We start from the raw sequence: 12180 nt of genomic DNA on the forward strand, positions 1-12180 counted from the left end.
AGGAGATGTTACAGCCATTATTGTAACCAGACGTCTTAGTTTAGCATACAAAGAATCCAATAATCTCTTCAAGTCAAGATAACTTTTTAATCTTTGGTTTCTCCCTAATAAAAATGTTTTCTTAAATAATTGTTTTTTTACTTTTGACTGGAAAATTTTAAATTTCTTTCTTGGTTATTCTTTACTTATGAAGGGAAATTATTGACTTCTTATAGTCTCCTATCCATGCTAGGAAGACTGATTAAGTAAAAGATTCTTAATTCAGTTTTTATTGTCTCTTCCAGTTTGTGTTTAATCTGAAACATAAGGTACATTTCACAGATTGTCTTATCCGGTGGAGTACAATTATAAATATCAAGATTCAAAATGGACCAACCAAAGGCACATCTGTTTATGATGTTTATTCTGGATAGTGGCATCTTCAGCAGTCCATTCCAATTTAGTTGTGTCATAGTGAAGATACAGTCAGCACCAGGGAACATGAAAGCTTTTCTTAGAGTCACATTTCCATTTTAGTAAATTCCACTTGCCTGATCTGTTTCAAAATTGAATCTGTTTTTTAGTATGACTCTAATAGGACATGGGTTTCCTTGGAGATATGTAGATGCAGAATTATAGCGTTAGCTTTGATCTTATTTCTAGTTTAATGGAACTGTTCTTAGAAGAGTTTCCATTTTTTCTGCATACCCATTTCAGTCATTAAAATATCCCACCAAAGCAAATATAGAAACTATGCAGGTAAGATCTGAGGTGATAAATCTCAGGTTATAAACATGGTGCTTGATTGCAGGGATGATTTCGGAGGTGAGGATGGGGATTAGGGGAAATGACTGCATTTTCAAGTATCACTCCAGATAGACTTTTTAGGAGGAAAGACTATGGATCAGTGTACCTGGCAAATACCAATCCTAGTGCCAGCAATTTAAGTTCATATGACTGTGGAAAGAGACCTAGCATGTACCTGATATTTTCCTGCTCGTTAATAAAATAAGAGAAAAAGGATTCTACATTCTCAACTGTAAAATTTTGAAGACTCCAGAGATGTATAGAGGGAGCCTAGGAGGGAATTTATGACACCTTGTTCAGAATTGAGCCTGTTTGTTTTTTAAAATATTGTGTCACTTGTCCTCTAAGTGATGCCAAATACAGACATGCCTTGCTATGCTGAAACCTAATCCATGGAAATGAAACTGACATTCATCATTTATACATAATGGGACAAATCTGACATAAACACTTGATAACTATGTTCGCAGTCTTTAGGCTGTTTTCTTTAGTCGTGCATTTCAGCAAACATGTACTCAGACTGTTTACATCTGTGGGGATCCATAGGCCCCCTTTCTTCTGCTTCATTTTTGTCTGCCTTGTGTTTTTTAAATATCACATCAGTGAATCTGCTGATAACACCAGCTTAGCCTTCACCAGAGGGCCAAGAAACTGGGACCTAGGATATCATGAATATCTTTGGAGGAGGCCCAGCTTAGAAGCTAGAAACCATATTTGTTATTTTTGTTTTGGAATGAAATAACTAAATGAACAGACTGAAATGTTTTTTGTCCTTTCTTTAAGCCTCTAAGGTACAAGCATATGTATATAGTTTGCCTCACAGCTTGAGTATCCTTGTCTCATTCACTGTGTCATGACTTGCTGTGGTGTGACCTAGAGTATTGGGGAATGAGAGGGTCAGATTCTTCAGCATGAATCTAGCTAGTGTGCTGGGCATGGCACTGTACCAGGGCAACCATGGAAGGGACGTAAATTCGTTAATTCATGAACCCCTGGGTTGCCATAGCCTGCAGAGACTATAGTGAGGACTTAAGATCCGTAGCATAACAACATGGGAAAACTTTCTGAGGTTCCATTTTACCTGGGCATTTCTTCTCGCCCTGGGCTGGTGTTTTGTTTGAAGCCAGAGAGAGATCGGCCTTTGCAGGTGGACATTGCCATAGCATCTTACCTTTGCAGAAGAAGCAGTAGTACTGCTCAGCTCCTTAATTTGCACTGTCACACAGTTGTTTGTAATGTAGTTTCTTAATCACAGTTGTGAAATCTGAATAGTGACAGGTTTTGGGCTTTTTGTGGAGCTCATTTGATGACAGTGTTTGCCCTGCCCTGCCATGAGGCTATTCATGATTATTACCCCACCTAAAATGGATGTTCATACATGCAAAAATATCAGTGTGTTTGACTGTGAGGTGCTGCTCTTAAGCTCTGCTGGAAGTGTTATAAAATATATGACACGTATATCATATTACCTTTAAAAGGCCATTTTGAATATTCCTAGCCTTGAAGGTTTCAGAAAAGGATCTGAAGACTTGCACCTAACAAGAAGAAAAATGGTCATCACCATAGAAACACAGAAGCTTTCATACTTTGCATTTATCCTAAGTTAATATTTTAGGGACTAAATTCTCTACGGTTGAGTAGATGAGATCTGATACCAGGATATCCATATTCTGTTGGTGATCAGTGTGGAGTGCATGGATTGTCATGGGACAGAGAAGAGGCCTGTGAAGGATCTAAATCCAGGAAACAACAGAAGCAAAGTGTCTGGGAAGGTGCCCGACAGACATGCTTCAGGCACTGCTGGCTCTAAGTGCACTTAGTGCCATGGTCAGACATGGGGGTTCTTAGCTGTGTTTAGAACTGCAGTTTCATTATATTAGTTGTATAAAAGAATACCTATACTTAGGTTGAATATTTAGTAAATTTGGTTTAGTTCATTCCATATTGTATGAATTCCATTTTTCAAATAACCCCCTTGTTTCCTTATAAAGTTCTGAGGTTAAAAAAAAAGCATCTTGAGATATTTTTAAGGGAAGCCTTCTTGAGTCAGTCGGATACAACATTTCTGGTGGTGCCCAAAGTATTGGAGCCGATAGGCAGCAAGCCTTACAGAACAAAACTTCTGTTGGATTATATGTTACAAAGAGAGATGTGAGCAAAACACAGCCCTGGGTCCTTAGAAAGACACTGAAGTTTGGATATGGATAACTATGCAGCCTGCCTGCCCTGGCTTGCCTTGCATTTAGGATAAGTGGAGTAAAATGTGAGAGATAAAGGGGGAAAGGAAGGTTGGATTGGCACTTGGGAGGGCCTTGAATACCACCACTGTATAGTTGGACTTCATGTACATCATTTGTTCACAAGTTTTGCATTTAGAATTCCATGCAATGATATATTACACTTCAGATAACTAAAGGTGTTATTTTATGCAAAGTTAGAGAGCTCTTCTCCTAGATGTGATTATGGTCAAGTGGAGAACAGATTGCCATTTCTTGATTCTTGTGGTGGGAATACTGTGACCTATCTTACGGGATGCAGGTGCTGTAAGAGCTTGAAAGTCAGTGCTCTGGGTGAGGAGGAGTCACTGCAGGTCTTTGCATAGAGAGGAGTAATCAAAGAGATGCTTCAGGAGGATTCAGTTGGCAACTGTGTGTGGCATGGTTTGTGGAGAAAGCCCACTATACCTTGGAAAGCTAGGTAGGAGCTATTGTAGTCATGTAGGCAAGAGATGATAATTGCTACCTAAACCTGGCAAGCAGCAGTGGGAGTAGAAAGGGGGGAAATGTTGGGAGCAGAGACTTTAAGGAATATCCTAAATGCATTGTATTCATCTCCACTTTTCTCATTTTATTCCTTCAGGGCTCTTCTAAATTGACAAGAAGAAAGACCCAATTAGGAGGAGTTGTCTGATAATAGACTGGAATTTTTAGGATTTTCCCATGGTTCAGGGCAACATTTTTAATGCATATGTGAAAAGTCATCTCCCTGAAACTACTGCTAAGGTGAATGGAATTCTCCTTAAAAGAAAGAAATGTTAAGAAGATGATGGGGGAGGTGTGAGCTTTGGTATGTCGCTGTCTCCTGTTTGCCTTCAAGCTCCTGGCCTGTTGTTATCCTCTGCTGCGCCCATATTGAGGACTTACCTGGCATCCTCATTCACTGTTCCTCATCTCCTTGGTTTTAGAGATCTCCCACACCACCTCAGCAGCCCATTTCAGTGGCCAAACCCTGGTGCTTTGACTTTGGAGATGGTTATCTCTGAAATACCCTTTCCTCCATCACAGCCCCTGTCTTTCCTGTCTTCTTTCTCTCACTAAGACTTATTGTGAATTTATTCCCTGGTCTGCACCCTGTTTGTTCAGCCTGTCTGGGCTTTACTCTTCTACACTACTTCTCCTCTGGTGTAGCTGGACTATATAGTTAACCCTTTTGATGATCTATCTTTGGTACCAGTAATTTTTTTTTTTTTTTTTTGAGATGGAGCACCACTCTTGTTGCCCAGGCTGGAGAGCAATGGCACGATCTCAGCTCACTACATCCTCCACCTCCTGGGTTAAAGCGATTCTCCTGTCTCAGCCTCCTGAGTAGCTGGGATTACAGGCATGCACCACCACACCCAGTTAATTTCGTATTTTTAATAGAGACGGGGTCTCTCCGTTTTGGTCAGGCAGGTCTCGAACTCCCGACCTCAGGCGATCTGCCCGCCTCGGCCTCCCATAGTGTTGGGATTACAGGCGTGAGCCACCACACCTGACCTCGGTACCAGTAATTTCTACACCTCCTGATCTTCTGTAGGATTCATTTCTTTCTCCAACTCTGTTTCAACACAGTAGTCTACTTCTTCTGTCCTTGTGCTCAGTTTATCACTCTTATTAGCTTTCTTACAAATTTATGATTTTAATATTTACAGAATGTTTTGCTGTTTTGACACACCTTTTCCCATTTTTTTGTAGCAGCTATTCCAAACCTTTATTATTCTCTTCAAGAGTACAGCTTTCTTTCACAATCTCGTTCTCACCGTTTGAACTTGTTTTCCTTTCATCTGGAAATAGAAGTCACGAGGAAGAAATTCTACCAACTTTATTTTTATTTTTTTATTTTTATGTTACTTTAAGTTCTGGGATACATGTGCAGAACATGCAGATTTGTTAGATAGGTAGACATGTGCCGTAGTGATTTGCTGCACCTGTCAACCCATCATTTAGGTTTTAAGCCCTGCATGCATTAGGTATTTATCCTAATGCTCTTCCTTCCCTTGTCACCCACCCTCCTAACTTTAGTTACAGCCTCCTGTTAATAATTTTTTCCCCCTTCTCAGTGACTGAACTAGGCTATTTCATTCTAAATATTCACTGTCCCCTAAGGCCTCTGATGACATTTTGGCCTGTCTGTTAATGTTTAATACTGTTCACTATTAGGATGATTTTGGCTGCAAGTAATGGAAAACCCAAATAGACGAAACTACATTTAAAAAGTCTGAAATAGGGGCAGTTTCAGAGTTGCTTAATTCAGTGGGTTGATAGTGTCCTCAAGGACCCAGTTTCTTTAGTCTTTTCTCCCTGCGTGGAACATGTTAACTTTTTGTCTCCCAAACTTTCCCTAGGGTTCCATTGGCCAGGATTGTTTCAGATGCACTTGCCTAAGCCAATCAATAGCAAGGGGAAATGGGATTAGCTGATAGGTTTAGAATTGTTAAGATTTACAGCTAGGGTTGGGGAGGGGCCCAGGCTCTCCTCAAGCACATAGCTTCCTAATAGCTGAACAAAATTGGAATTCTTGTTAGCCACAAAGCAGCACAGGAGAATGGCTGCTGGGCAGACAATTACCAGTAGCTTCCACCTCGTCTATGCTGACTTTGCTCCTTTGGATTATGGACAATGATTTTCTTTCTTCTTTGAATATTCTTGATGTCTTAGTTTCCTTCATTGACCTTTTCTCTTTCTTTCTTTTAAGTGTTATGTTTCCTGGAATACTTACCTCACCATCTCTTCTTGTTCAATTCTGGTTCCTTGGGCTATCTTAACTGTTCCTATGATTCAATCTGATATCTCTTTGCCAAAAATTCTTAAATCTTTATTTCTAAACCAAGTCCTAACCCTTGTGCTCCTTTGTTTTATTTGTTCTTGTGCTCTGCATCTTAATTAATCACATCATTTACTATGTCAAATAATGTTGTCTTCCATTATATATATTTTCCTTAATAACAATCTTTTTTTTCTTTCTTGGCCACATCACAGTTTTGCTCTCAAACAACAAACACATCAAACAAAACTACATCATCCATTTTTCCCTGCAGCTTGTTATGGTCATGTGACTGAGGTCTTGCCTGTGTATGTTACTTAGGAGTATTGTATGTGACTTCTGGGAAGCCTAATAAAAAGAAAACTGTTCAGCTGGGAGGTATGCCCTTTTACCCATCAACTTTTCCTTCTTCTGCCCTTCAAATTCGAGAGATAACTAGAGTTTCAGAAATCATCTTAGACCTTAAGGAGACCTTGAAAATTGAAACTGGGATAGAAGGATGTTTGGTCGTTTTAACCACGCAGCTGCCATATCAGCTGTGGAGTGCCTACCTGTGGATTTTTTTATAGCAATGTATTAGTTCAGGCTGCTATAACAAATACAATAAACTGGGTAATTTATAAACAATAGAAATGTGTTGCTTACAGTTCTGGAGACTGTGAAGTCCACGATCAGAGCTCTGGCAGATTCAGTGTCTGGTGAGGGCTCTTTGCATCATAGATGATGCCTTCTCTATGTCCTTATGTCGTGGAAGGCAAGACAGCTCTCTGGGCTGTTTTTCTTAAGGGCATTAATTCCATGCAAGGGGGGAGCCCTCATGACCTAATCACCACCCAAAGGCTCCACCTCCTAATACTATCATCAGGTTGGTGATTAGGTTTCAGCATACCAGTTTTAGCAGGACAAAAACATTCAGCTCATAGCAGCAAATAAACCCTTGTTTACTTAGACTACCGTTTGGAGATGAAGAGGAAGCATCTTACTGGTTGCAATTAAATGTAGTTCCTAACAGATATTTCTACTTTTGTTACCCAAGCAGAACACTCCATAGTTTTCTTCTCTGTCCTTCACTGTCCACGTCCTAATTCATGGATTACACTTTGGAAATAGCTCTTGATTCTGGAAACATAATGTAAAACCAGAAAAAGAATATCATTTCTACACTCATAGATTTGTTCAAATTAAATAGTTTGACTATAGCAAGTATGGGGAAAGACATGTAAAATGAAAACTCATGTTTTATTAATGGCAATGTCATTTGGAAAAACCAGTTTGGAGAATGATTTGGTAATAAGTAATTATTTAGTTTTAAGGTATTTCATGGTTTATGCCTTATAGCACTATAAGCCTGCAGTTCTATTTCCAGGTATGTAAAAGTGTGACACATGTATTGGGACGTATTATATATGTTCTGTTCACTGCTGTATTGTTTGTTAGAGCAAAAAAATTGGAAGCAAACTAAATGTCCATGAGTGAGATGGATAAATAATTATAGTGGATTCAGTAAATTAAATTCTGTAGAGCAGAAAGAACTGAAACTATATGTATCCTTATGGGTAAATCTTAAGAATAATGTTGAACAAAAAAGTCAAGCTGGGGATTATATACAGAATGATACCATTTATAATAGTTAATTGAAATAAAAATTTACTGATACGGTTTGGCTGTGTCCCCACCTAAATCTCAGCTTGAATTGTTGTTCCCATAATCCCTACATGTTGTGAGAGAGACCTGGTTGGAGATAATTGAATTATGGGGGGTTCCTCCTATCCTGTTCTTGTGATAGTTCTCATTAGATCTGATAATTTTATAATATAAGGGCTTTTCCCCCCTTTTGCTTGGCATTTCTCTCTCCTGCTACCATGTGAAGAAGGACATGTTTGCTTCCCCTTCTGCCATGATTGTAAGTTTCCTGAGGCTTCCCCAGCCATGTTGAGCTGTGAGTCAGTTAAACCTCTTTTCTTTTATAAATTACACAGTCTTGGGTATGTCTTTATTAGCAGCATGAGAACAGATTAATACAGTATCCTTTTCTGTGACAAATGCTGTTGCTGCCTCTAGTCAGGACCTTACCGTTTTTCACCCGGTATATGGCATTAAGAGCTCAGTAATTTATTTTCCTATTCCATTCTTTCCATTCCAACTCACTTTTGATACTGATAGCATTCTAGTCCTCTGTTTAAAAGCCTTTGAGTTTCCTACTGCATGTAGGATAATGCAGGCAAACTTTTATCACGGTATTCACGATTGTTTCTAGAATCATGTCCCTTCACACCTTCCCTAATTTGTACATACCTGTTCTCCAGCAGGTCCTCAAAGTCTTTGTGCCTGCAGGCAGTCTTTGTGACTGGAGTGACTCTTTCCCCTATTTTCATTTTCTCTTTGTCACCCAGCAAAGGCCCAAATAGAAGGTTTCAAGCCCACAGCTAGGGTCCTTCCTTTCTCAGAGTCATTCTGCTTTCCCACTCCTAAACAGAATCGGCTGTTTACTTCTCCATATACTTACAGGATATTATTCTCATTGGTGGTATAAGAACTTGGCTCACTGTATTGCGTTGCAGTTTTGACTTTGTTAAGAGCAACGATCCTTGTCTTGTGCATGTTGAGGTCTTGGAGAACCTTTGCATAATTTTAACACATAGCCTGTGGTCATTAAAGGTTATATTGGAAGAATGTATTCATGTTTGTGGATCGTGAGAGGAAAAGTTCGCCCTAAGTAACAGCCTGTATTCAGTGTCTCAGCTTCCTTTGAAACATTCACATATGTCCTTACGTACTCACTGAGCTTCATGGGGAAGGACTTTTCAAGTTTATCTTTTACTGGAACCAGTAACTTAAGATCCCTTCATTTCGAAGTTGATATAGGTTGTGTTTTAGAGGGGTAATACAAAGGATCGTACTTTCAACCAGAAGAAATCTTAAGAATGAATTCTTTTTTTTTCTTTTTTTTTTTTCTAGGAGAGAGCTGGAATAAGGAATGAATTCTTGATAAAAGTGCTTATAAAAAGAGATTCCCTCTTTGAGAATACAGAGTACATATCTTTTTTGGGTCTTTTTTTCTGCTTTATTAAAGTAACTCGTACTCATTGCCAAATAAATGCCAGAATACATAAAATAGAATTTTTAGAAGAAAATTAAATGTTGGTGTTCCCCCCACCCCACCCATGGGCACATAGAGACACATTATGTGAGAATTGAATCACCCTATAAATATTGTTTTGTAACTTAAAAAAAAAACTTAATGTGTCATCAATCAATAGATCTTTATCATCATTCTTTTAAAATATAAGCATACTTTATAATCTAAATTGTATACATCTGAAGTACATGGCCTAACCACCTCCCAGGTCAAGATATAGACCATTTCTGGTACTACAAAAAGTTCCCATGTAGTTTTCTCTGTGGTAATGGACAAGTCTGTATCTTGTTTGTGGTGGCAATTACATGAATATATATGAGATAAAATTTTATGAAAATATATACAAATATATACACATACACACAAAATGAGTACATGTAAAAATTGGTAAGTTTCTGAGTAAGTTCTGTAGCTTACTATAATCTGCGTAAACTTTGTAGCCTAATTAATTGTATTGTGCCAATATTAATTTCCTGGTTTTTTTTTTTTTTTTTAAGACGAGTTTCACTCTTATTGCCCAGGCTGGAGTGCATTGGTGTGGTCTCGGCTCACCGCAACCTCTGCCTCACAGGTTCAGATGATTCTCCTGCCTCCATTTCCCAAGTAGTTGGGATTAAAGGCATGCACCACCATGCCCAGCTAATTTTTTTTCTTTTTTTTTTTTTTTGCATTTTTAGTAGAGATGAGGTTTCACCATCTTGGCCAGGCTGGTCTTGAACTCCTGACCTTGTGATCCACCCGCCTCAGCCTCCCAAAGTGCTGGGACTACAGGTGTGAGCCACTGTGCCTGACAATTTCCTGTTTTTGACTGTAGTTATATATAAGATGTTACCATTGGTGGGTGCTGAGTGAAGGGTACACTAGACCACTCTGCACTATTTTTGCAACTTCTAGTGACTCTATAATTATTTCTTTAATTAAAAAACCTCCCTCATGCCTGTTTTATCTTTTTAATGGATGTCTTATAGTTGTACTATACATTATTTATCTAGTTTTCTCCCCATTGAGATGTTTTCCTGTTTTGTGACTAGTACAAACAACCTTATGATGAGCAACCTTGTATATATGTTTTGAAAGGGGCTTAAAAAAGGAAAAGCCACTAAAGGTTCTTGTGAGTATTTTAAATGGCTACATACAATTTTTAAGAAAATGCATTATATAAAATGAAACCCATGCAGTAGAAATAATTAAGTATATTGAAGAAATAAATGCTCCCAGAAAGAAGGCATTTCAGCAAAATTATGATTTCTGGCTTTTCCGTTTGCCTGTTGCCAAAAGTCCAAGGGTGTTGAATCTCAAGCCAAGGAATAGAAGACATAACTGAAAGCTGGCCTAATTCAAACCCATGTCATTACATTGCTTCGGAAGGATGAAATATTTCTTGAAAAGATCCATTGAAAAGTAATGTGTATGGCAAACTCTATTTTACAGTCTTTATTTAAAGGATAAAGCCGTCTAAGTAGTTATGCTAAGTTTCCTTGATATGGTTCATCGTGATTTCTAATCCGATTTCGAGAAGACCAGCTTGCATGTCAGGTTTCTTGAAAGCCTAATGTACTTTGTGCTACTCCCTAGTGGTTGGCCAAAAGATAGATGTGTTTTTGGTAACACATGCATTATATGAGAGTTGTTTTCCATCTGGGCACAGCAGGTACTCTATTCTCTAACAGTAAATGAAGGTGTTTTGTTTGGTGTTGTTGACAGTGTTCAATTCACTTATGTTCTATTCCTGGCTATTGTTGTGTCTTTGATCCGAGGAGCTCAGCTATCTGTCATTAAAGCTTAAAACTCAGACACAAGAAAGGATTATAATGAAAAGGTTATTGCTTCTGAGACATCCAGCAAAGCAGGCTTACACTTGTCAATAAGATCAGTGTTGAACATGCCATATCTGTGTAATGTTTGAATAAAAATTTGTTGAGATGATTGATACTGGTGTTTTTCAAATGAGGCCTGTATTGAAGTGGTGAGATTTAATTTTTCACGTAAAAGACTGCTCCAATATGACCTTATTTTCCATCGTTTACAAGCTTTAACTCTTGGCTCCAGCTGAGAAAATTAACTTTCTCTCAGATTCTCATTTTAGAGCTATTACACACATGGCATGTCTGTATTCTTAAACTTTGCTTTTCTCATTTCATCTGTGGAGGTATTCATAGACTAAACTGATTTAATGCCAACAAATCTTAGTATTTGTTGTTTTACTCTTTCTTTTTATGTATGCTAAGTGATATAGCTCTTGTGTATCTATGTTTCACTGTATATTTGACTGAAATTCCAAATTTTGATAGCAAAAGCAGATAGTAACTTTGGGAATTACCCCTTGGTTTGCTTTTCTCATAATTATTGAAGTATAAATTTCTGATCAGAACTGAGACCATAAGCAAATACTTGCCTCAGCTGGAGTTTAAGATAAATAAATAATAGAAATGCAAAATTTCTTTCTTACACAATCTTAAAGTTTTGCTCAATTACTAGTTTTTCTTGGGAATGGAATCATAATCAGAAATATTAATGATTTAAGTGTTTTGCACAGTAGGGTGAATCTTGTTTGAGTTTTAGACTAGCTTGTGACTGTTAGTAAAGTTTTCTGGATATTTTTGTTCTCCTGATGTTGGGCTTCTTTTTACATATTCATAAACTTAAGATATTGTTACGCACATGAAATTATTCAGTAAAATATGGGGACCAAATCAGAGTCCACTGAGAGAAAAAAAATGTTTTAAAGGGTGTCTGTTGGCAAGGTTGCTTTTTACTTTCATGGATTGGTTCTTTTTTTTTTTATTTGACTCTACAACACGGTTAATAAATTGTCAAGCTGAAATGTCTCATATTTGACTGCCTTTTTGGGAGTTTGCACATGTCATTAATGATCCTTTCTCCGTTGAACACGTGTAATTGAATATTCCTGTCCTCTTTATTCCCCGTTTTAACCTTGAAAAGTGAACCCCCCTTTCAGCTGGGTCTCAGTTCTGCAGGCGTCTGTGTGCGTGGCCTGTTATTACTCTCTGAATCACTGCTGGCCTTATTAAACTATTTTGGGCAGCAGCCTTTCCATTCTCCTCCTGTGAACCATGAAGACTGGAGTTGCTGCAGCAGCATCAGGTCCGGTGTGGAATTTGAATACGGAGGAAAGACGGTTCACTGGTTTGCAACATGGCATTCTGCTTTACAGAACAGTGGGGGTCTGCCCACGGGGACCACTTTGAGTCTTGAAAGTTTTTGTTTGTTTT

General features: G+C 38.3%; 1 protein-coding gene across 2 annotated transcripts in view; it reads left to right on the forward strand.

The window, feature by feature from the left end:
* Nucleotides 1-12180, forward strand: part of OSBPL3 (oxysterol binding protein like 3) — a 191738-nt gene that overhangs the window by 36296 nt on the left and 143262 nt on the right. The gene's annotated exons all lie outside the window — the stretch shown is intronic.

This window comes from Sapajus apella, unplaced genomic scaffold, assembly GCF_009761245.1.
Source record: "Sapajus apella isolate SASKATOON/1434 unplaced genomic scaffold, GSC_monkey_1.0 scaffold19, whole genome shotgun sequence".
In the NCBI taxonomy this organism is placed as follows: domain Eukaryota; kingdom Metazoa; phylum Chordata; class Mammalia; order Primates; family Cebidae; genus Sapajus; species Sapajus apella.